Source organism: Diabrotica virgifera, chromosome 10 (assembly GCF_917563875.1).
Source record: "Diabrotica virgifera virgifera chromosome 10, PGI_DIABVI_V3a".
Classification (NCBI taxonomy): domain Eukaryota; kingdom Metazoa; phylum Arthropoda; class Insecta; order Coleoptera; family Chrysomelidae; genus Diabrotica; species Diabrotica virgifera.
Window position 1 is genome coordinate 6,555,374 of NC_065452.1, and position 25,946 is coordinate 6,581,319.

At 31.4% G+C, this 25,946-nt stretch overlaps 1 protein-coding gene across 2 annotated transcripts in view; it reads left to right on the forward strand.

Annotated features, from left to right (window-relative positions):
• The window catches only part of LOC114330054 (plasma membrane calcium-transporting ATPase 2), a 631,040-nt gene that overhangs the window by 99,775 nt on the left and 505,319 nt on the right, over nucleotides 1-25,946 (forward strand). The window contains exon 1 of one of the 2 annotated variants that reach the window (XM_028279356.2): nucleotides 3,414-3,869. The exons of the other annotated variant lie outside the window; for it this stretch is intronic. The gene's annotated coding sequence lies outside the window, so the exon portion shown is untranslated. Of the gene's footprint in view, nucleotides 1-3,413; nucleotides 3,870-25,946 lie in introns of those variants that run through there. 2 annotated transcript variants of the gene reach the window in all.

Genomic DNA, 25,946 nt, shown 5'->3' on the forward strand with positions numbered 1-25,946 from the left:
AATTGAAATGATAAGTGCACTTTACATCAACAATAAATTGAACAAGAAATTGACAAAGTTATTCAAGGCCAAATTTGACGAGTACAAAATGTATGGTTTGTAAAAGAAAATGAAGGAATTTGATGAAATAGAACAATTGGATATGTTTTATTTTGTCAAATTTCTTTGTTTTCTTTTTATTCACGGCAAAATTGGATGTAGAATTGTGTTTTGTATAAGCCAAATTTGACCTTGAATAACTTGTCAATTTCTTGTTCAATTGTTGTTGATGTAAAGTGGACTTTAGAATTGAAAAAAAATACAACAAAACATATAGTAAGAAAACAATATATTAGGTGAATATTGATGGTAATCAAATTATATAAATAAAAGTATTACATTATTACATACTATGTATTTTGGCAGATCAAACAGGTAGGTTTATACCCATGATACATTAACAATTATTACGTACCTGTTGCTTTTAAAAACTATTTAAAAGTCACTACAATATTATAAACTGTTTTGTTTCTGTCCTCACAACAATAAAACTAATATATTATACATTTGTTTACCTTTACCTTTTCCTCCAAACCACAGCTGTCCTACAGCTGCCATATTGGATAATTTTTGACATGTCATTTGAACATCCAATCAGAACAAAGTTATAATGCGCGTATGCGCCTGTGTGATGCGTATGCGCCTGGTTTTAACATATAAAAATTCACCCTCATCGCGCGTAAAGAAGTATAACTTCAAAAAACCGCTAAACGCCGTAAAAACGAGTGGCGCATACAATATTCCAGCTACAAAAGATCTGATATGAATATTACGTGGCGCGAAAATGTATTTTCATTTTGATGCAAAACAGAATTCTAGTTTTGTTTTAAAAGATTTTTTCATAATATTTGCCCAATTTGAAGTAAAACGCGGCACAAAAGAGTAATTTTGATACAGTTTGAATTTTGAAACTCTTTTAAATCTTTTAAAATAAAACTAAAATTTTGTTTTGCATCAAAATGAAAATACATTTTCGCGCCACGTAATATTCATTTCAGATCTTTTGTAGCTGGAATATTGTATGCGCCACTCATTTCTACGGCGTTTAGCGGTTTTTTATTCCTTTATTAGGAGTTTTTCAAAGTTATTTATAAACTAAATGTATAAAGTTGAATGCAATGTTTCTCGATTACACGTTAAGCTTTATAAATGGTCGCCTTTGTCGCATTATCTCCCAAATGATCTAGTGTCCATCGAATGTCCACTAGAAATCTAGTGTTTCTTTCTATTCGAAATAGATTGAAAAAAATATTGGGATGGCCGGTAAATGAACTCGGATTGACCGTTGCCAGATCAAATTAGCGTCGTAACCACTACAACTACATAAACCATTTAGGGAATAATTGGATTATACTTTTGTAGCTTAATAACTTCTAAACGGCTTAACCGTTTCTGTTCACTAAACATGAGTTTGAAACGTATTGACAAGTAGTATCTTATGCATATAAGGTCAAGTATGATAACTGAAGCTATTACAGGAATTATTGAGCTTGAAAAACCGTTTTTCCCATAAGAAATAGATTTGATCATACTTATGAAGCCTATAACTTAAAAATTCGAATTTTACCGGATATAAGGTATACACCGTTAGATTCGTTCAGATTCCTTCTACAAACGCTCAGTTATTGGCGTAATTCGTAGGTTGAGATTTTGAGTAATTGTCGAAAAACCAAAATTTTCAAAGTTTAGTTTTTCAGTTTTTCGGCTATACTGAGCCGTGTGTATGTCTGATCCTGACAGCTTAGACACCATTTGAAAGCTTAACTCAACGCTATTGATTTGGTGTATTTACTGTTCTCATGTCTCTTTTTTAACCGAAGATATATACCGCCAAAAAATTTGCCGTTTTGTAACTACCAAGTCCTATAGCTGGTTTATGGGTAGTCAAAACTCACAAACTACACCGGTTCTCAATCGGCCCTCACCCCCTCTTCAAACACAAAAAAAATTCAGATCGGTTTAACTTTTCCACACACATACATACATACATACATATCCACAAACATTTTCCCTTTTTTAAGTAAAAATTAATGGTAATATGGTAATATCCAGGAACCCAATTAGATGTAAGTTAGTAGTGGACGACCATATAATCGAACAGGTAATGGATTGCAGATACTTAGGTGTGGAAATATCTAGCGACAGGCATCTGTGGCAAGAATCAAAACAGCAGGCAATGAACGCAGCGAGAATATCTGGTTTCCTGAGGGATATAATCTGGCGGAATAAATATATGAGCACCGAAAGCAAAGTCCGCATTTATAAGACATGTGTTAGACCCGTACTCGCCGTACTGACATACGCAGCTGAGACAAGGGCCGAGACAACAAAGACCAAACAGATGAGAACAACAGAGATGAAAACCCTAAGATCCATAAGAGGTATCACACTCAGAGATAGAGTACGAAACGAAGACACATTGAGAGAGCTAGGCGTTCAGGACGCAGTGAGATGGACAAGAGCGCGACGACGCATGTGGAGGGACCACGTAGATCGGATGGACCCTGAACGTATGGCGCATTGGGCGAAAACACAGAAGCCCAACACCAAGCGACCCATAGGAAGACCTAAAAAACGATGGTACGAGAGTTGGAGCTCCGGATCGCAGCAAAGACTGTAACAGAAGAAACAGGACATAGTCCTATTACAAGAAGAAGAAGAAGAAGAAATAAAAATTGACTCATATTTCTGAGCTCGGTAACTTTTGAACGGTATAACCGATTTTCAAAATTAAACATGCGTTGGAAAGGTAATATTCACTTCTATTAGAAGCCGCAAAGGTCGGAGTTAAATTTTCGAAGTTTTTGGGAGTTTTGGGGACGAGAACGAAAAACAGACCCTAAATAGGAAGGGCCGTAAAATCCACACCCTTGGACCAAAATGGATGGTTGACATATGAATGGGTGAGTCTTTTCCTGAACTTTAAGATGGAAGTTGGCCCAATTTTCAATTCAGTCAGATTTAGAAAATCGAAAATTTCGTGTATAATATAGTGTCGCCTGTAGGGGGTGTAGGTGTGCACCACTGGCGAGAACTGCCGTTCTCTGGTAATAATGGCATTACAATGGCATTAATCACGATTTAATATGCTAATCCATTTTCAAGCATCATTTTATTTTTAAATCATTCTTGCCTCACTCATCGATTGAGCATTGTTAACTTTTTGAGTATGTCAACTCCGACGCCGTCCATCGTCAGAGTATAAAATAGATACGCGATGTCCTTTGCGACAGATTCGAGTGGGAGTGTCCAGTCTAGACTGCAGAGGAGTCCGATAGACCGGCAACTTTTCAAGTTTTGGTTTGGCACGGACATTTGTATCGTCATGAATATCGACCAACAAAAATTTGGCAAATCATTTAGACAAAATTCGCCGGGTATAGAACAGTGCGTGAATATATCTCTTGTAATTCTGTATAATCGCATCGGTTCGTAAAATGAGATTTTGGCGCCGCGACGGTATTCTGTGATTTACTGACGGCTACGATAAACTGGCTGTGTTACTATACATTTTATACATTCTTAGTACAGTGGAATTAGACGCTCACTTCAAAGTTATACTAAATCTCCCAAAAATACGATATTTTTTTTTCTTTCGCTAGTACATCAAACAAAAACTCTCGTAACTATATAGCGTCCGAACTTAATTAATCTAGTGCAGTATTTCTTAAAATATCCGTGCGTAAACCCTTGCAAAATTGTGTGTTGGCAAGTTGAAGTGGATGCCAAAAAAATTTATTCGCTTTGTGTTAAGTCATCTTACAACTGTAGGAGTATGTTCTAAAAAGTGTGATATGTCACGTGGCTATTGGATTATTTAACAGATAAAGGTAAGAAATATTCCATTTATCTAAGAAGAAACTTAAATGGCTATTAGCCCGATCAAATAAAATTACAATACATGTAAATCAAAATGTAATTCCGTACAGGTTGGAATAATTTTTTTATCAAAGTTTAGGTCAAAACAAAAGATATTTTCAAGAAAGTATATGATTTATATGAGGGGATCATTGTTTAAATAATTAAAATTGGTAATTTTTGCACAAAATTTACTTTTTTAACTGCTGTTGTAATTCCGGGTTTTATGAAGGTTCTTACGATTTTTTTCTGCAAAGCTAAAGAAAAATGCTTTCATGTAAGACTCACTAAATTAAATTTGGCCCTTAATTTATTCAAATAATTGTAAATCAAAATTGAAAAACAAATTTGCAAAAATTTGCATTACAAATAAGCATTATAAGACACTTTATTTTACAGAAAAATTAGCGCTGTGGTACCATTATAAAGCAATAACAATTGGTTGAAAAATATTTAGTAGTTTATGAGATATCTAATTTATTTGTTTTTTAAATATCACCATTTTTTTAATTGAAAAAACGAGGTTATTGCCGATAGAGTATACAATTTTTTAAGGTCTCATTTTTTTGCTTTTATGTATATTTTCGGTAAATGCATTCCAAATCAAAATTTCAATTAAACTCCTCCAAAATGGCGTTTGGAAATTGTTGGAATTTGTTTAAAACTTGATGTTTTAATAACATCGCCGGGATTAAAAATTTTGAAAAACTGTTTCGATATTTCGTCTTTCTGGTAAAATGTTTTTCTAGGACCATTTTTTGCTGAGATAGTTTTTCCAAATTTAAAAATTCATAATTTGTTTATTTATCAATATTAACATTTAAAAGTGCGTGAGTACATCTATCAAGCCTACTACGTAAAAATGATATTTATAAATATAGTAACCATTGTAAAATATTTTGAAAAACAATGATATTTGTAGCGACCTTAAATAATGAAAACTTTTTGCCCAAAATTGGTATATCTCTATTAAGATTTAAAAAAATGTTCTTTCTGTAATATCGTGATACAATAAAAATTGGCACAAAAGATAACCACAAAACAGTAATTAAACAAATTGTTATACATATCAAAAGTTTAACAAAACACCCATACAGCACAGGTCATCTTTAAGATATCTTATCTACAACCAAATATGGTCTTAATGTCTTAGGTCTCAATTAAGACTTTTAAAAGATATCTTTAAAATGCCAAATTTAAGATATCTTTAAAACGCCAAATTTAAGATATCTTTTAGACATCATATTTAAGACATTTTTTCTTAAAATACGTTATGTTATAATTACGAATTTAAAAGTTAGGTTAGGTTAGTAAAATATTTAAGACAAGAGCTGGTAGCAAAAAGACAAACTCCAAACAAAAGCTTTTTCACATCAATGACTTCAATGGTATTTCCCATATTATGGTTTTATTTGAGGGATATTTAGAAGACTACAGATTTTAATAATGCAGTAAGTTCAGATTTAGATTGTTATATTATTAAAGTTAAAGTTAACCTTCAGTTAAAGTTGAAGTTAAAGTTAACTTTGTTAAAGTTAACAAAAAGTTCCGTTTTTGTCCGATTCTTGATTTAAACTGTGGTTTCCAATGGTTAGCGGGTATTCCCTCTCCTGTCCTATCTTTGCATTAAAATCACCTATTAATATCTTTACGTCATTTCTAGGGCAGCCTTGTATAATGCTTTCTAGTTGCTCGTAAAGTTCTTCTTTCTCTTCATCTGACTTCTCCTCAGTTGGAGCATGAGCATTTCGACACCCCCATCGAACAAGGTTGTAACTCAAGTTACATCTTTTTTCAGATTTCAATACAGGCGAATTCAGCAAAAAATTGCGCACACGTCAATATAAACGACATAGTTTAATTCTCAATAGTTTGGCTAATAAGAAGTTGTATTTTAAGTTACGTAGGCCATTTTACTCCATTTTAGCTTGAAGAAGGCAGTAACACTGGATACTCCCTATGTAAAATATTTACTTTCTTTATACTTGACGATCAACAAGGTTTATAAATGAGTTACAACTTTGTTGCACGTATGTTTAATTTATAACGTATTCAAACATATGGTGCATCTCATAAGTCAAATTATCGAAATAAAAGTAAAAACGGATTTACGGAGTTTTTTTTTCCTTTTTGATTGTTGCGGTGGACAAAATAAGTAACGAATAGTATTTGCTACGTACTTATATGTAGTGAAAAATTTTAATATTTACATTACACATGTATTTTTAGAAATAGCACATTCAGAAAACGAGAGTGATTCAATGCATGCCCTTATAGAAAAACAGAAAAAAACATTGAGTCGTATATGCTCCACACCAATGGTTAACCATGATACGATATGCCAAAGCATCAAGCAAGCCTAAATCCGTAAATGAAATAAATCAGAAGCAAATTCTAAATTTTGACCCATTTAAGGGCACACATGTTAATTCTAAAGTAGATATTAATAGTAAAAGAGTAAAGTAATAAACTAAAATGGTTTAAAATGAAATATTTACAGATACGCAATAAAAATGCAAAAAATTTGAGATATTTTATACCATGATATTTTCATAGTGATAGAAGTTGTGTTGAATATTATTGTTATTGTAAAATTTATAATTTCCAATTAAAATTGTGTAAACTGTAAGTTGATGTTTTGTTTAAATATACCATAAAAACTAATTTTCTCCTAGCTATATTGCAAATAACTCAAAACATACAACCTTTTACTAGTTAAACGGGAAAATAATTAACACGGAGAGTGTAAAATGGTTGTTAGGCGAGTTATAACCTTTTTCTACGAAAACTCATGTTTAATCTCAAGGTTGTATCTCAATCAAACTCAAGATTCTCAATAGCTAATAAAATTACAAAGCATACATCTCACAGTAATCCCTTATTATGTTATAAATATCATATCACATTAGTGTAAAAGGGTCTAATCATTTCGCTACAAATTTTTAAAAATTCTTGTTTTCGTTTTTTGCTTCGCCTGTAAAATCGCTAAAAATGAGTTACAACCTTGTTCGATGGGGGTGTCGATTTATTAATAAATATTTAAAGAATTTGCCACTGATTCTTATTTTGCATAGTCTTTCATTGATAGCTTGGAAGTCTATTATAAGGTGTTTAGGGACCGGATGAAATACCGAGTGAAATAATAAAGCTCGTCAAAAGTTCAGGTAAAAGATCTCTCCGTCTGGCTCTATACCAACGCATTGGCTGTTGTCCATTTTCAGACGATACCTAAAACAAATGCGAAAGGATGTAATGACAATCTAATCATCAGCTTGATGAGCCATGTTTTTAAATTTTTTTTCGAATTTTGCACTTAAAGATGTGCCAAAAAATAGGGGAACAACATAATGACTCATTAAGTATCTAATGTGGCATTCAGCTATGAAATTGTGCCATTAATATAATTTAGATTTCATTCAGGGATGTCACAAAGTTCTAAGAAGCATTATTAACGCTCATTGATACTTCAGGAATAGTTAATTTCATAGGCATTTGGAGATGGGATTTAACATGGAAAATGAGGCCGTTCACTTCTAGCCCCTTTACTGATACTGTTACTAAGACCATGGAAAAATTTTACAGGAACAATGTCTTCTTCAATACAACATTATTGAAACCATCCAACTCTTTAACAACATAGGTATGATTATGATTAGAAGAATCAAGAGGAAGAAGCCCCTTGGGTTAGCAAGTGTTACAAGTTATTATTTATGTAACGAATTATTAGAGCCTTGAGTGATACTAGTGAGTCTGTCTTTACTTAGTTACTTAATAGTACTTTAATGACGAGAAACATTGCTTGTTGATCAATTTTGATGAAATTGTGACAAAATATAAGTTATGTTCGACAATAATCCTACCAGTTCTGACACACGGGTCGGAAATATAGACTATTTACAATACAGATAAAAATCATACTATCCTACTTCATATCATACATAATCCTACTCTTTCCAACGAAAGGTCTTAACAGTAATACTTGCTGTAACCTATGAAAACGGCATCTGGAGAAGGCAATATAACTTGGAAATCTATAAGAAATATAAATAAATATCAGATGTAAAAACCATGATGAGCAACTAACAGAATAGTTAGAAATTTCAGGAAAAAGATTAGTCAAACAAGGATCGGAATTGATGGCTGATATATTAATAGACGAAATAAGGAATTCACTAAAGAAAATGAAAAGAAATAAAGCTTCGCGAGAAGATAATATCGTTATAAAAGCCGCAAATATTGGAGAAGACAGACAGACAGAGAGAAAATGTAAAGGAACTGTCCAGCTTATGTCTGCGCCAAAGTGAAACACCTACAAGATGACGCAGTACACTTACTATTTTATTACACAAAAAGGGCGATCCAACATACCTCGAGAATTACCTACCCATAAGGCTGTTAAATCACCTCTACAAGGTATTCACCAGAATAATAAACAAAGAGCCTGTAAATAAAATTAGATTATACCAACCTAGGGAACAGGAAGGTTTTAGGAAAAGCTTTGGCGCTAATGACTACCTCAACTGCATAAAAGTGATTTTAGAAAAATCCATCGAATACAACCAACCATTGGTCCTGGCTTTCGTAGATTTTCGCAAAGCATTAGATATGATAGAGATTAACAGCGTAATGAGAACGAAGGCCATACATATGGCGTTGAAGGAAGGCCATATATTGTTATGCTCTACTTTTTCTATTTATTTAGATTAATTAGCAAATTCTTAATTTAATTGATTATCCAATTATTTTATTTATTGCCTATGTAAAAACACAACTAAATTCCAATTAAATTTTCCAATCAATTTTATTCTCAGGGCTAATTTAGTATTTGATACAATACCTGTGATCTGTGGCTTCTAGTATTTCTAGTTGCTTACTTCTTCCAGGGTAGAAACAGGGAAATTGAAAACACTCAAAATCATATAAATGTAATCTATTGTTTTTATCAATTAAGCCGTGTACATATGATTCAAAAAATACTAAAATTTAACTTTGTTGCAACAATCTCTAACTTAATAAATTTAAACTCTAACTCTGATATCTCCTTGTTTTGACAAAAATATTTATTTAATTAATTTCTTATTTACTCATACTAAATTGAATGAATTTTACTTTTCTTCTTTTGAATTGATTTCTCAAATTTAAAATGACTAACTGCGTTAAAAAAATGTTCAATAAACAAATAAACAAATATGGTTTTGATATAAATAAATTTTCTTCATTCAGACAAATGATTTGACCAACCTTTTATTCTTTACTCCCTCGTTTTCTGGATTGCGCCGTCCTTGATTCTCTCAAAACGTACTCTCTGGTTGTTGCGAAAAAGTCCCTCTCGTCAAAACTGCTTCCAAGAAAAACACACAGGACTTGCTCGAATATCTTGTGCACAAACGGATAATAATCAGCTACTCGTTCTAGACAAAACAAAGGAATCTCACTCCAACCAGGAAAATTAACTCTTCAACCGGTCGACGATTTGGTTTCAATTTGATTCTGCTCGCAAAGGCCGATCACACCACTCTATACTGATTATACACTTTTAAAACTCGACTGCCTTCTTCAGATGTCAATTACACAGTGTCCTTATTTTTCTCTCAAATCCATACTCTCACATTCATTATCCCTTCTCCTGATATTTTCCATCCAATAAACAACAACCTCTCTCAAACCATTTATTTCTTAAGAGAACTTTTCCAATTTGTCAAATTTCAAAGAATATCATAATTAGTTCTTTACTACTTTCTACTTTTACAACTAAAAACTAATACAGTTTGTTTACCACATTAAAATACCTTCCCGGAAGGATTTTAAAAACGTTATTGTCCCGTCAACGCTCTCTCCACTTTCTAATCACCGAAATGTTTGTTAATGTACCGACCATTTCGTCGAATAATTATCACTAATCGTTTTTATTTTTCCGAAACACTTGTTTAATAGCAAAATTAAATTCTATACAATCTTGGCCATATACGGGTGATGAAAAACTATGATTTTATGGCCTTTGATACAAATTTAATTTTTTTGAATTTCCTTAAAAAAAACAATTCCACAACAATATATTATCGATACTCCAAGCTGATCGCGAAGATCAGTTGGCAATAAAAAAATACAGAATAAATCAGTTATAGAATAAAAAAAAATACAAAATACTTAAAAACAAGAGTGTTTCACCAGTGCATACCCCCAATTCTCGCATACGCATGCCAAACAAGAACCTTGACCAAAGCAAACATTGATAAATTAATGAAGACACAAAGAGCCATGGAGAGAACAATGTTAGGAATAAAATTAAAATATAAAAAGCAAATCAACTGGATAAGAAATAAAACAAAAGTCAAAGACGTAGGACAACATTGTAGGATTTAACTAGTTTAACTGTTTAACAACAACGTTGTTAATTGTTTAATAATAGTTGTTGTTTACTTGAGGGAAATGATTCGTGATTTTTAAATTTCTGGATTAGTCTCAGCTAAATTATATTTATATAACGTGGACCACTCATAGCTCTCGCTTACAATGATTGTGCTCAGCTCAGTAATCATATAGGGTGGAAGCCACTTATGGAAAAAAAAATAATTTCTGTCCTTGTTTCAAAAAATTATAAAAAATGCTGAAACCCGTCGATTTTTAAATAAAAATGTGCACTTTTAAACATAAATTTAATTGTACAGGGTGATCCTTGCAAGTCTAACAGAGTCTATAACCTTTATTTTTAATGGAACACCCTGTATATCCTTATATTTTTAAAAGCTGCTTAACAACCTGATTTCAACAAACTATATCATGTAGGGTATATTATGAATAATACAGTTTTTTAAACTTTGTTTTAAAAAATTATAAAAAATACTGGGACATGTCAACTTTTAAATTCTAATGGGCGCTTTACAAACCTAAATTAAAATATACAGAGTGATTCACGCAAGTACAGCATAGTCCATGATCTTTAGTTTTAATTGATCACCCTATAAATTTTTATATTTTTAGAATCTGCTAAACAACCTCATATCAAAAAAGTGTATACCTACCTATTATGTAGGGCCTATTATGAATAATACAAGGTGAAATTTTAAAATTATGTGTAATTTTCGGCAAGATATTAAATACCTACATAAAATTTTAAAATTAATAATTTATCATGCTTTAAATAATGGTATATACATATTTTAAATTAGCTAAATAAAGGCATCAATTTTCTAAACTAAGTATTAAATCTATTGGGTTTTGTATTTAATGTCTTGACAAAATTTATAAATAATTTCAAAATTTTACCTTGTATTATTCATAATGGACCCTACCTACTTTTTTGATATGAGGTTATTTAGCAGATTCTAAAAATATAAAAATGTACAGGGTGATCCATTAAAACTAAAGATCATGGACTATGCTGTACTTGCGTGAATCACCCTGTATATTTAACTTTATGTTTGTAAAGCGCCCATTTGAATTTAATGGTTGACGTGTCCCAGTATTTTTTATAATTTTTTAAAATAAGGACACAAACAATTTTATTCCATCAGTGGTTTCCATACTTGTTAATTTCAAAATTTCACCCTGTATTATTCATAATACACCCTACATGATAAGTTCATTGAAATTAAGTTGTTAAGCAGCTTTTAAAAATACAAGAATATACAGGGTGTTCCATTAAAAATAAAGCATATGGACCCTGCTAGACTTGCAAGGATCACCCTGTATATTTAAATTTATGTTTAAAAAGTGCATATTTTTATTTAAAAATCGACGGGTCTCAGAATTTTTTATAATTTTTTGATACAAGGACAGAAATAATTTTAATCCATGCCTTCAGTGTGGAAGTGCCTTCCACACTGTATATCTATACATAAGCAACTATAATGTACTAGCGTTGATTGAGGTATAGGTATACTGAATACATCAATCAACGGTACTAGTTACTATAACTATACTAAAATACAAACATAGTTTTTATAGAGAAAACCCGTAAACTTCACCTATGCACGGGATATTATTTGTATTTCTGTGTAACTATATTTTATTGTTGCTTGGCTACTAAACTATATATACAGGGTGTGTCAATCCTGGGGTTTTCTTTGATTACGGCTAAATTATGGGATATACAAAAAAATATTTATAAAAAAACTGATGTGTATCAAAGACTGTGTATTTCTGTGTAACTATATTTTATTGTTGCTTAGCTACTAAACTATATGTACAGGGTGTGTCAATCCTGTGGTTTTCTTTAATTACGGTTAAACTATGGGATATACAAAAAAAACTTATGTGTGTCAAAGACGTGTATAAGTTAAAATTATTTTCGATTATACAGGGTCAGTCAGAATAACGGAATGAACCAAAGTTGTGTTTTTTTTAAACAAATAAAATTGTCTCTAAGGGTTTCGCCCAAAAGAAATGTCATGTCCAACAATTCTTCAGTTGAAAAATAATTCGTATTCAAAATATAAAAATTTGTGACAAAACTTTTAACTACAAACATGTTATCTGTTTTTATATCAGAAGCAGATACTATTTATTTTAATAAATAATTTGGCAGATACATCTAACCTTTATTTGTTTCAAAGCATAATTTATACGTTCTCAAGATGTAGCTAAATTAAAACGTTATTTAACTGATTTTACTCGTAAATATAATTTAACTAACAATTAATTTGGTACAGGAAAGTTGCTAGGGTTGAAGACTTACCGGTTTTTTATTTAATTTACCTAAGAATTAATTTATGCATATTAATTACATTTATGGTAAAATATTTTTTGTAACATAATTTAAAAATATGAAATTCAACTAAGTTGTACTAGTTTTATTTTAATCTTGAAAAATTACGTTTTAATTTCATTTTTGACATTAAAGTATGTTTCTGAAACCAGGTTTTAGTTATTTTTTTGCAAAAAAAGTTTTTAATAAAAAATCCGCAAAAATGTAAAATATGTACTTTAGTTCTTTTCTAAATATCTACAAAACGAAACATGCTAGGTACATACAATATTATACCAAAAAAGAGGTTATACTATTTAGATACTAGAAAATGCACACTAATATTCAGGATATTCCGTTTAAAAAAAAATGAGAAAATTTTGAGTTTGCATTTAGTGATCACACTGTGTATCTATGTGTCAAAGATATTGAATTATTTAAACAAACACTAGGTATACTAGCAAACTTTGACATGTCATTTAAATTTTTGTTACCTTGGAACCTGGTAACCGTTTTTCCTCAATAACAGCGTACAAATATTTCGAAAATTATTAACTTTAGACCTATAAAACTTTATACAAACTCTTCATAGTTTTAAAATATATATTTAAAAATGTTATGTATTAATATTTATATTTATAATTGTATATAGGGTATATACAGGGTGTTTCATTAATAATTGTCCATATAGTAACTGGAGAAACCTTAGCACAAAATACGAAGATTAAACCTAAAACTCTTAAATAAAATGTGGTTCCTTACTGAGTTACAGGTTGATTTATCTAAAAATTTAAAAACTATTTTTGCTCAGCATTTTAAAACTATTCGACGTATTATTTTCATACTTGGTAGAAAGTATAGGTACTGTACAGACTACTAAATTACGTTAAACAAACGTTTCTGACTATTACCAGAGGCGTACGACGGAAGAAAGTGAATGGTTGACCCTTTCCAAATTCTACGCCACTGGCGGAATTGCTATTTTAGTTCAATTTTTGGATTCTCCAGTACTTTCTATGAAAATAATATACTCTTCATTCGTAACGATAAAGTCATTAGTTTTCGAGATCTTTGAAGTTAAAAATGAAACGACATGGTTATTTTGATTAATGTATTGTGTCGCTTCATTTTTAATTTCAAATATCTCGAAAACTAATTATTTAATCGTTACGAATGAAGAGTATATTATTTTCATAGAAAGTATTGGAAAATCAAAAAATTACACTAAAATAGCAATTTCGTCAGTTGCGTAGAATTTGGGAAGGATCAACCAGCCACTATCCCCTGTCGTACGCCTCTGGTAGTAGCTAGAAACGTTTATTTATCTTAATTTAGTAGGGTGTACAGTGCCTACACTTTCTGCCAAGTATGATAAGGATACGCCAAATAGTTTTAAAGTACTGGGTATAAATAATTTTTAAATTTTAATCATATGAATCATATCATAAATTAATCAAAATAACTGTGCCGTTTCATATTTAACTTCAAATATCTCGAAAACTAATAACTTTATCGTTACCAATGGAGAGTATATTATTTACGTAGAAAGTATTGGAGAATCTAAAAATTGCACTAAAATAGTAATTTCTCCAGTGGCGTAGAATTTGGGAAGGGTCAACCATTCACTATCCCCTGTCGTACGCCTCTGGTAGTAGCTAGAAACATTTGTTTATCATAATTTAGTAGGGTGTATAGTATTCGCACTTTCTGCCAAGTATGAAAAGGATACGTCGAACAGTTTTAAAATGCTGAGCAAAAATAATTTTTAATTTTTTAGATAAAACACCCTGTAACTCAGTAAGGAACCACATTTTATTTAAGTGTTTTAGGTAAAACCTTCGTATTTTGTGCTAAGGTTTCTCCAGTTACTATATGCACAATTATTAATGAAACACCCTGTATTTAATAATTGTATATAGGGTGAGGCAGATAGAGGGCCAATTAGAAATATCTTCAGAACTAAAGGTAACTGAATCCGGAAAATTTGAATCTAGGGGAATTGAAGAGTAAAGTGTTTAATGAAAATATTTTCACTTCTTTGCTACTTCCGGTTACACCGGAAGTTGTTTATAACTTCGTTTTCTCAAATGGGATACCCTGTACCTATATTTTAACATTTTTGGACTCTCCTCGATGTCTTCTTTCTTAAAATACGAGATTTTGTAAAATTATATATTAAAATATAATGACGTTTTTTTAATTTCATAGCAATATTCACACCCTCTAGAATTGTACTGATTTGACATCAAAACCACAATTTATGTTCAAATGATTTTTAATATAGTCTACTATTGTTAAAAATTATTAATATATAGCGAAATGTTTAATTTTAGTATGCAGTGTTGGTCGAAACTCGGAATAAGTATTTTTTGAGTTTTCTTAAATGGAATATCCTGTATTTTAGTATTGTAATGAAATGATATTTTATGGTACTTTTTTATTTTTTAAGCATTTCCTATACCTAACTGCTTTAATCTGTGAGTTATTCGTGATTGTTTAAGAGAAACATTAAGTGCAATAAAAATTACGTGAAATTTTGTTAGGTTGGCCGTAAAATTATTAAATTAAAAATAATTTTAAAAAATGCGTAATAATAATCTAAACTGATCCTTAATTTATTAATTTGGTTGAAATAACAAAATACCTGCGTAGTTAAGATTGTTGATGCATTCAATATTAATAAAAACATACAATATTCTATCTAGTTGGCTATGACTTTGACACTAAATTTGCTTAAACATTTGCTTTGCTTGAACATTGTACTATTTTAATAGTTCCAGTTGCTTTGCTATCATTACTAATATGATTTTTTCTAATTAGGAACTGATTAATATGGTATTTGTGCTAGGAGATTATAACAAAAATGTGCTACTAGAAATAAGAATTTATCATCAGCAATTCACTGAGAGATGGCACCAAGAAGAGAAACTTTTCAAAATTTACAATTTACTAGAACGGTTTCAACGGACTGGACACTTAGATTACAAGAAATCTGATCTGTTAAAAACTATTGTAAATGATTAAAATGAATTAAATGTAATCCTTTGTGGCATTGAGAATCTGCATATCAGTACACGAACGTTCTCGTAATCTAAGTGTTTAGTCCGTCAATCCGAGCTGATTGACTTTTTAGATCAGTTGTGAACCATTTGTCACTATCAGTTAGGCATTTACCGGAGTTCTAGTAAACTTTGAAAAGTGTCTCTTCTTGGTTGTCGTCTATCTAGGAATTGCTGATCTGATGATACATTCTTATTGCTGCTAGCACATTTTTGTTATACTACCCTATAACAAAAACCATATTAATGTGTTCCCTATTAGAAACATTTATATTAGTAATGGTAACAAAGCAACTGGAGCTATAAAAATAGTATATGTAATGACAAATTTTTAAGCAAGTTTAGTGTCAAAGTCAAAGCCAACTAGGCATTTTGGTATTTCATCCAATATTAATAAATGAAGGATCAGTGTAGATTAATATGTATTTATTTTCAAAAATTATTTTTGATTGAATATATTCACAGCCAACCTAGTAAAATTTCACGTAATTTTTGTTGCTATTAATGTTTGGACTTTCATTTGTTTTAGCATTATTCTTGTTTTATCAGAGTTTTCTATGTTCATTTTGTTGTTGCGGGCCTCTGATTTCCTTAGCAGTATTACCAAGGATGATTTCCATTAATGTGGAGCTATCGATTTAGTCATATATTTTATCGATTGTCCTTTGGTAGTGATCTGAGTTTTCTTTTAGATTGTTCTTTCTAGTTTTAGATCTAGATCAATTTTTGCTTTGATTAGTCTATGGTACCTACTTGGTCGAAATTTATTGATTATACTGACGTATTTTATTGTAACAATCTGGTTGGTTAGAATGAATGAAGTCAATTTAATTTCTCTTTCATTTACTTTCATTTCTCTTACCGAGTCCATATTGTTCCTTGACTTGTTCATTGCCGTTTCTCTTTCCTACTTTGGCATTATAGTCACTAATTAGATACTTGAGGGGACTTTTTTTGTTATTTAATGCTTGAGTTATGTTACTCTGGAGTTCCTCTATTTCTTCGTCAGTGTGGGTTATCGTTAGGGCGTATATTTGTATGATTTGTATATTGTATTTCCTTAATAGATGTATGGTTAAGCTGGCTACTTTGTCCGAGATAGTAGTTATTACTATTACTCTTCGTTTCCATTTCTTGTTGATGAGCTTGAATACCGCTTGTCCTGGTCGTTGAGATTCCTCGGTAGTAGAATGTATTGCTAATGTGACGCTAATTCCAATAGCTCTTCATCTTTCCGTCTTACTTAATTTTATATTTTGAGTTTTTTTTTCAGTTCTCAAATCTGGATTAGTTTTATAGCGAGCTGAAATTATATGTCGCTATATGAAACGATGTTGTTTTATTTGGGTAGCGATTTAGACACCATATATTCTTGGCCCCTGTTTCTTTCTCGTTGATCCTGAAAACTACTCAGTTTAGAGCTATTTGTACCTACTGTCAATGGGGGCCATGATTTGAGTGTGTCTTTTATATTTCATTTTAGGGGTTGTGAGGCGTACCTACCTACCTTACCAAGCTGCCTCAGTGCGAGTTAGTAAGGGTTAGTCTTTCACCCTTCTTCTTCTTCTTCTATATAGCGTACTTACATAGTACTTTATCTATTGGCCAGGGATTACTCCACTTATGTCTGGTAGGATTCGTTGGCAGAGATGATTGACTTTTTAGATCAGCTGTGACCATTTGTCACTATCAGTTAGGCATTTACCGGAGATTTTAATGGTTTACTCTTACCATCAAAAGAACAATCCTCCAATACCTATTCCAACATTTAATTTCTATATACCTATACAATTCTCGCGTAATGTATGGAAACATTTTTTTTATTAACGTTTATTTATTACATGCAATCAATAGATAACAATTATTAAAAGCATGTTTTTTGTTTGTACAAAAGGGTGTATGGACTATGGGAGAAAGGTATAAACTTGGATTTGTTATCCAGTGATAACAAAACCTCTACTAGTCTCTTTGATTATTGAAATGAGCCTTTAGCGCTAAGTACTTCACTGCTGCTGCTTAGAACCTATATGGAAGCGTCAATGGTTTATGCCTCTTCAATCTTCGAGTCTGCTCACTATTATCTAGCAGGTTTAGTGCAAGATTGTTTGGGTGGTTTTCCAATTTTACCAAATACCGGCTGTATTCACTTACTATTTCCTTAACTGTGTCTACTTGGAGATCATCTCGGATTTCTCCGTTTGGTATAAACCAAGGTGCATTTATTATGGTCCGTAGTACCTTCGACTGAAAGCTTTCCAATATCTCTTTGTTTGAGTTTGCGGCCGTAACCCATAGTTGTACCCCATTTTGTTGGAGAATTCTTGCAGCTATGACTGGGTCTTGGTGTTTGACCATTATCGCTTTATAATCTGCAAAGAAAGCTGTGATTGTTTGGTTGCTTACTGAAAGGTTATTTGTGTACATAAGATAGAGAAGTGGACCAATAACACTACCCCTGCCTTTATCTATGTGATTTTTGATGTTGTCTGTGCGCACCTCACAATAAAATATCTTTTTTCAGGTAGGGTTCCTTAATAATGTACAGTGTGTGGAAGAGTGATTTTTTAAATTTAAATAGTAGACCATCATGCCAAGCCTTATGGAAGACTTGACTCACATCTAAGAAAACAGTCGTGCAGTAACTTTTTTGCTCAAATGTTTCATTTATTTCGTCCACTACTCTATGTATCTGTTCAATTGTGCTATGATCCTTTCTGAATCCGAATTGGTGTTCAGGAATCAGGTGGTTTTCTTCTATTATGGGATTCAATCGGGTTATGAGTAGGTTTTCTAGGAGTTTACCAAGGACTGGCAGCAGGCTGATGGGTCTGTGTGAAGTTACTTCATTTCTAGCGTTTCCAGGTTTCGGAATAAGTATAAGCTCGGCAAGTTTCCACTGGGCCGGGAAGTATCCTAGTCGTGGCACTGCGTTGAATATTGTTGTTACTAGCACGATCCCTTTTCTTGAAAGTTCTTTAACAAGACGGCCTTTGATCAGATCAACCCCTGCAGCATTATCTACATTTAAGTTACTTCTGATTATCTCATATACCTCTTTGACTTTGAAGAGTTTTGTAATTTTTGACATTTGATGAGGAGCTTCAAGAGTTTCTTTGATCTTAGCTTCTATTTCAGGCGTGTTTTGCGATGGAAGAGGTTGAAAGACTTCATCCAGATATTCTCGGAAGATGTTTGAATTTTCCTCGTCAGTGCATGATCATATTCGGTCTCGTTTACGAATTGTTGGAATTTGCTCATTTTGACTTTTCTTCAATTTTTTGGATTAATCGGGACCGCGGCCGATCCGGGTTATCGAAAATCCGGGTTAGTCAGAGACTATGGTAAAATCAAATAAAATACATATAAATAATAAACGAATACACATTATAATTGCAAAAATATGAAATACATATTAGGTCTGGATCCCGCGTATGAAAAAAAAAGTTGATTAATAGCAAGCTGAAAATTTGTTAATAGCTTAAGGGTGTCTAGTCGGATAAACTTTGATATATGGGAACACTGGAACAGGGTCAGTTTTAATTGTGGAACAGGTTAAAAATTTGGAACGGTCAGACCACGAAAACGGCACATGTATTTTTTCCGACAGAACAGACTTAAACTCTCCAAACAGAGATTAAACTCTCGTGCAAAAATCAGACTGCTATTTATCACCAAATGGGCGTTTTAATGAGTGGAACATGTAGAATATGTCAAATGACAGGAATTATGATAGGTGATAAATAGCAGTCTGATATTTGCATGAGAGTTTAATCTTTGTTCAGAGAGTTTAAGTCTATTCTGTCGGACAAAATAAATGTGCCGTTTTCGTGGTCTGACCGTTCCAAATTTTTAACTTGTTCCACAATTAAAACTGCCCCTATTCCAGTCTTCCCATATATCAAAGTTTATCCAACTAGACACCCTTAAGCTATTAACAAGTTTTCAGCTTGCTGTTAATCAACTTTTTTTTCATACGCGGGATCCAGACCTATATGCACAGTACATCTAAATTACGTACAGTTGTATACCGATACTATTAATTTTTTGTCGAGGCTGTGTATGTGTTTTCACAATCCAATGTGGATTTTTGTCTGACCATTACCGGAGTTTTGTTTATTGACCTTACCATTTAAATAGAAAGTAGCTTCTTAAGACAAAATGATTTGGTTAAAAAAATTAGCAGTAGCGTTAAATCTATTTTTATGACATTGTGTAACAGATCGTCATTCTGCGATCTGGATCGTGTTCATTCAGTTTCTGTACCAATTGTGCTTTATATGCCACTTTTCCTTTTTTTTAATATTTACGAACCGTTCTTTGATTTATTTTATTTTCGGTTTAAGTTAATCTAGTAGCCTTATCAGGATCTTCAACCTTCGACAAAACAATTAGAGTTTTTGTTTCTTCTGAAATACCAGGTCGACCACTTTTTGGAAGTTCCCGTATATGTCGACTTTCCTCAAATTTATGAATACTTTTAGGTACAGTCCAACATGCTATATGCGTTCTGTCCTCATACTGCATATATATTACTTTATGTGTTCGTGTTCTACAAATAATGTCGCAAGTAAAACATACCCAAATTTCATTTTTTTTTTGGTATTATTACTTGTCACCACATCTTTGTAGTATTAAAATTTAAATTTTTTGACGCTCTGTTAATTATTTATACCATTATATTTTAGTTGGTTTTTATCGCTGTTATGCCTATTTCCAAAAACTATCACAACTTATGTACTGGCAGTAAATCACGACATACCTACTGACAATAAAACCTATTTGATTTAACGAAATAATACTGATACTAATACAAAAACAGAAAAATACTGTTTTAAACTTTAATGTCCGACTGGTATAGGTATTATTTGACAAATAATGACATGATTTCGAAGTCAGTTAAATATGATATAATGTCCTAGGGCATTTTCAAAATAACGCCCTTGGGCATTAAATTTAAATAACTAGTTAGTTATTGTTATTTAAATAACTAAGTACTAGTTATTTAAACCAGTGTACTAGTTATTTAAATAACTAAGTTGACAAATAAAAACCTAAGTAAAACTATGGTTACCACAATTACGTTACGACAATTTCTGCTAAATGTACTTATTTGAAAATTAATTAATTCAAAATTCATTCAAATTTTTTGCATACAAAGAAGAATTTAGTCGGACATTAAACGTTGAAGGCACCACGGATATTATAGATAATAACGCTTTCGGTCAACGTATATACCTCGGGCCATTACATAAGCCCTCGGTACTGTACCTCAAGGTACAGTTTTAGGTCCATTACTATTTAACGTTCATGTAAATGACTTATACAACATAAACACCGAAGGAAAATAATCAGTTTTGCTGATGATACTGCTATTTTGTATAGTGCAGACACCTGGAAAGATTTAAAAAATAAAATTGAAGTAGATATGTTTAAAATAATTCAATGGTTCATTTACAAAGGGTTGACAATTAACTTCGAAAAAACGAAAAATTCCATTTTGTAGTAATAAAGTATCACTACCATCTTTTAATCATATAAGCATCAATAACATGGAACGTAGCATAACGATTAAACAGGAGCGTCATTTGAAATTTTGTTTGGGGGGGGGGCAAGCACTATATATACAATACATTATATATGATGTTATGTTGAATATTGATGTATTTTTTGTAAATTTCAGTCATTTTTTAGGGCCAGGGGGGGGGGGCAAATGCCCCCCCTGGACGCCCAAATGACGCCCCTGCGATTAAAATATCTAATAATATAAAATATCTGGGTATAATTATCGACTCACATCTAAGATGGGATAAGCATATGAACGAACTAACAAAATGTTTGAGAGCTATAGTTCCTAAATTTAAATATATAAAATCAATAATCGATTTAAAATACTTTAAAATACTATATCACTCACTTGTTGAGTCCAGAATTAGATACGGAATACTTGGCTGGGGTGGTGTATTAAAACCTTAATTAAAAAAAGTTGACATATTACAAAAGAGAATACTAAAAATAATATTACATAAAAAACGCACATACTCAAGTCTTCTTCTATTTATTGAAACAAAAGTAATGGATACAAGAAAGCTATATGTATTCAATATTACTATACATATATAACAAAAAACATATACTTCATAAACTATGCCACCCCTATGAAACCCGTGATAAAACAAATAAAAATGTTAAAACTGAAAGTAGCAAAAAAAAATTAGGACAAAGGTACATCCTTTATCAAGCTCCAAAATATTTAATTCCTTACCTGAGATGTATAAAATATATATAACTACTCTCAACTGACCAGTGATGGTTAAATCAATATTTAAAAAAATATGTTGTTAATTTGGATCGCGGCAATGTGCAAAATTTAATGGATTAAACAGCTATTATAATTTTGGATGGTTTGATGAATATGCTCATTACATGAATGTCATAACATCAAAATGGGTATAGTTTTCATCATCAGAATAAAATAATAAATAAAAAAAAAGAGAATAATATAAATACGTTGTACAAATTGAAGTATAATTTTAATGTAGATGTAATTAGACTTAATTAATTATTTATATTTTATGTAACAGTATTCTACAATCTTTTTAATGTATTATACGATATAAACACTATTCCCGTGCTCGACCATTTTTGGTTTTAACGGATAGTGCCAGATGTTTATTGTTTTATGTGTAATTAACGTGATTATTGTAAAATTCTTATACAGATACATGTACAGGAAAACTAATAAACATATTTCCAGATTTAGCCATACGGCTCACACTCCCTCTAAGGGGAAAATTGACTCATCCCAGATACCTACGGTATCAAAAGGATTGAGCTCTGGTGGGACTCTTTCCGTGTTATCGAGCCCTAGGTGACTTGGTATGCAGGTGTATCTCCCAAAAATTTTCGTACACATCTGGCCGTTGCGAGTAGTACAGCTTTCTGCATGGTCTTGTAAAGATGTTCATTTAGACCCAGCCTTTTTATGCTTTCGAGGAGGTTCTTCGGAATGACTCCAGTAGTAGATATAACAATAGGTATCGTCTGGGTACTTTGCATTCTCCATTGCCTTCGTATTTGAATTTCTAGATCTCTGTACTTGGCGATCTTTTCAGTGAATTTACTACGTAGATTATTGTTGTTACGTATCGCCACATCAATTAGTGTTGTTTGTCTTGTTAATTTATTAACTAGTACGAGATCTGGTCTATATCTGGTATAAACATATTATTATTATATTATTATTATTATACACGATTGACCTCGAGCGTTATTATCCTTATAATAACCTTGGTACCTTAATAATTATAAGAAACGCCAAGTAACGCATTTTATTTTTTTTGCGTTAATATCAATTATCAACGGTTGTAATAGCATGATTTTTTTAGTAATTTCTGCATATTAATGGTCAATATTAACCGTTAACTGGATGTATGCTGCATCGGCAATAAAAAACTGAAGATTGTCAAATATACAGGTGCCATTTAAAAATAAGCTTATTATCTGTATATCTCAAAAACTGTACATTTGGCAACGTCGAAAATATAAAATTTTAAATCGCTGTTATAATATACATACCAACATTTTGTTACTATATCATACGGGGTGTCACAGATATCTTTATGGTTCCATACTTTACGCGCGCACTATAAAGGTATAGGGTGGGCAGATAAACGGCCTATTAGAAATATCTCGAGAACTAAAGGCAACAAAATCATAAAATTTGGAATGAAGGGGTTTTGAAGAGTGATCTATTTAATGAAAATATTTTCGTCTATTTGATATTTCCGGTTATACCGGAAGTTGCTTATAGCTTCGTTTTTTTTAAATGGGACACCCTGTATATTTTTATATTTTTGGATTTTCCTCGATGTCTTCTTTCTTAAAATATGAGGTTTTGTAAGATTATACAGGGTAGTTTCAAAGATAATTACGTTTTTTTATTAATTTCCTAGCAACTTTCACACCCTGTAGGATTGTAGTAGTTTGACTCAAAAACTCTGTTTATGTTCAAATGATTTTTGATATAGACTACTATTGATACGAATTGTTAGTATAGCTAAATTTTTAATGAGTATTTTCTGAGATTTCTTAAATGGAACAGCCTGTATTTTAGTATTGTAATGAAATGATGTTTTAGGGTACTTTTTTATTTCTTAAGCATAACCTATACCTAAGTGCTTTAATTTGTGCTTAATTGTTAATAGCATCAACAATCTTAACTACTTAGGTATTTTCATAGCTCAACCATTATTGGTAATTTTAAGGATTAGTCTAAATTAATATGTATTTATTTCCGAAAAATATTTGTGATTGAATATTTTCACGGCCAACCTAATACAATTTCACGTATTTTTTGTTGCAATTAATGTTTGGCTTGAATCAGCAATAACTCACAAATTAAAGCAAATAGGTATAGGAAATGCTTAAGAAATAAAAAAGTACCATAAAGTACCATTTCGTTACAATACTAAAATACAGGGTATGCCCTTTAAGGAAACTCAGAAAATACTCATTCCGAGTTTCGACCAACCCTGTTTACTAAAATTAAAAATTTAACTATACTAACAATTCTTAACAATGGTAGACTATATTAAAGATCATTTGAACATAAATAGAGTTTTTGACGTCAAACTACTACAATTCTACAGGGTGTGAAAGTTGCTACGAAATAAAAAAAAATGTAATTATCCTTGAAACTTTCCTGTATAATATTACGAAACCTAATATTTTAAGAAAGAAGACATCTAGGAGAATTCAAAAATATAAAATATACAGGGTGTCCCATTACAAAAACGACGTTATAAGGAACTTCCGGTATAACCGGAAGTAGCAAATATATGAAAATATTTTCATTAAATAGATCACTCTCCAAAACCCTTTCATTCCAATTTTCATGTTTCTGTTGCCTTTAGTTCTCGAGATATTTCTAATAGGCCGTTTATCTGCCTCACCCTTTAAAAATATCTCGAGAACTAAAAGCAACAGAATCATGAAAATTGGAATACAGGGGTTTTGAAGGATGATCTATTAAATGAAAATATTTTTATCTCTTTGCAACTTCCGGTCATACCGGAAGTTGCTTATAACTTCGTTTTTTTAATGGGACACCCTGTATATTTTTACATTTTTGGATTCTCTTTGATGTCTTCTTTCTTAAAATATGAGGATTTGTAATGTTATACAGGGTAGTTTAAAAGATAATTACGTTTGTTTATTAATTTCGTAGCAATATTCACACCCTGTAGAATTGTAGTAGTTTGACAACTAAAACTCTACTTACGTTCAAATGATTTTTAATATAGTCTACTATTGTTAAGAATCATTAGTATAGCTAAATTTTTAATTTTAGTATACAGGGTTGGTCGAAACTCGGAATCAGTATTTTCTGAGTTTTCTTAAATGGAACACCCTGTATTTTAGTATTGTAATGAAATGATATTTTATGGTACTTTTTTATTTCTTAAGCATTCCCTATACCTAACTGCCTTAATTTGTGCTTAATTGTTAGTCGCACCAACAATCTTAACTACGTAGCTATTTTGATAGCTAAACCATTATTGGTAATTTTAAGGATCGGTCTGGATTAATATGTATTTATTTCTGAAAAATTGTTTGTGATTGAATATTTTCATGGCCAACCTAATAAAATTTTACGTATTTTTTGTTGGAATTAATGTTTAGCTTGAATCACCAATAACTCACAAATTAAAGCAGTTAGGTATAGGGAATACTTATAAAATAAAAAAGTACTATGAAATATCATTTCACTACAATACTAAAATACAGGGTGTTCTATTTAAGAAAACTCAGAAAATATTCATTCCGAGTTTCGACCAACCCTGTATACTAATATTTCAAAATTAGCTATACTAATGATTCTTAACAATAATATACTACATTAAAAATCACTTGAACGTAAGCAGAGTTTTTAATGTCAAACTATTACAATTCTACAGGGTGTGAATGTTTGCTACGAAATTAATAAAAAACGTAAATATCTTTTAAAATACCTTGTATAATATTACAATATATCCCAACAACGTTTAATTATTTATTAATACCTAAATCACTTAAATATTTTCCACAGCAGTAGGTATATAAATTCAATGCCAATAGCCGTCAGCATCTATGCATGTATAGCCACTAAAAAAGCTAGCTGGTTTCAATACTCTGGTGTCCAAATCTATTAGTATTTGTAAATGTACTGTTTTTCCAAACCCTAACTGATTTCAACACCATAGTGTCAACACACGCTAGCATCTGTAAACGTACTGTTTTTACAAACCGTAACTGATTTCAACACC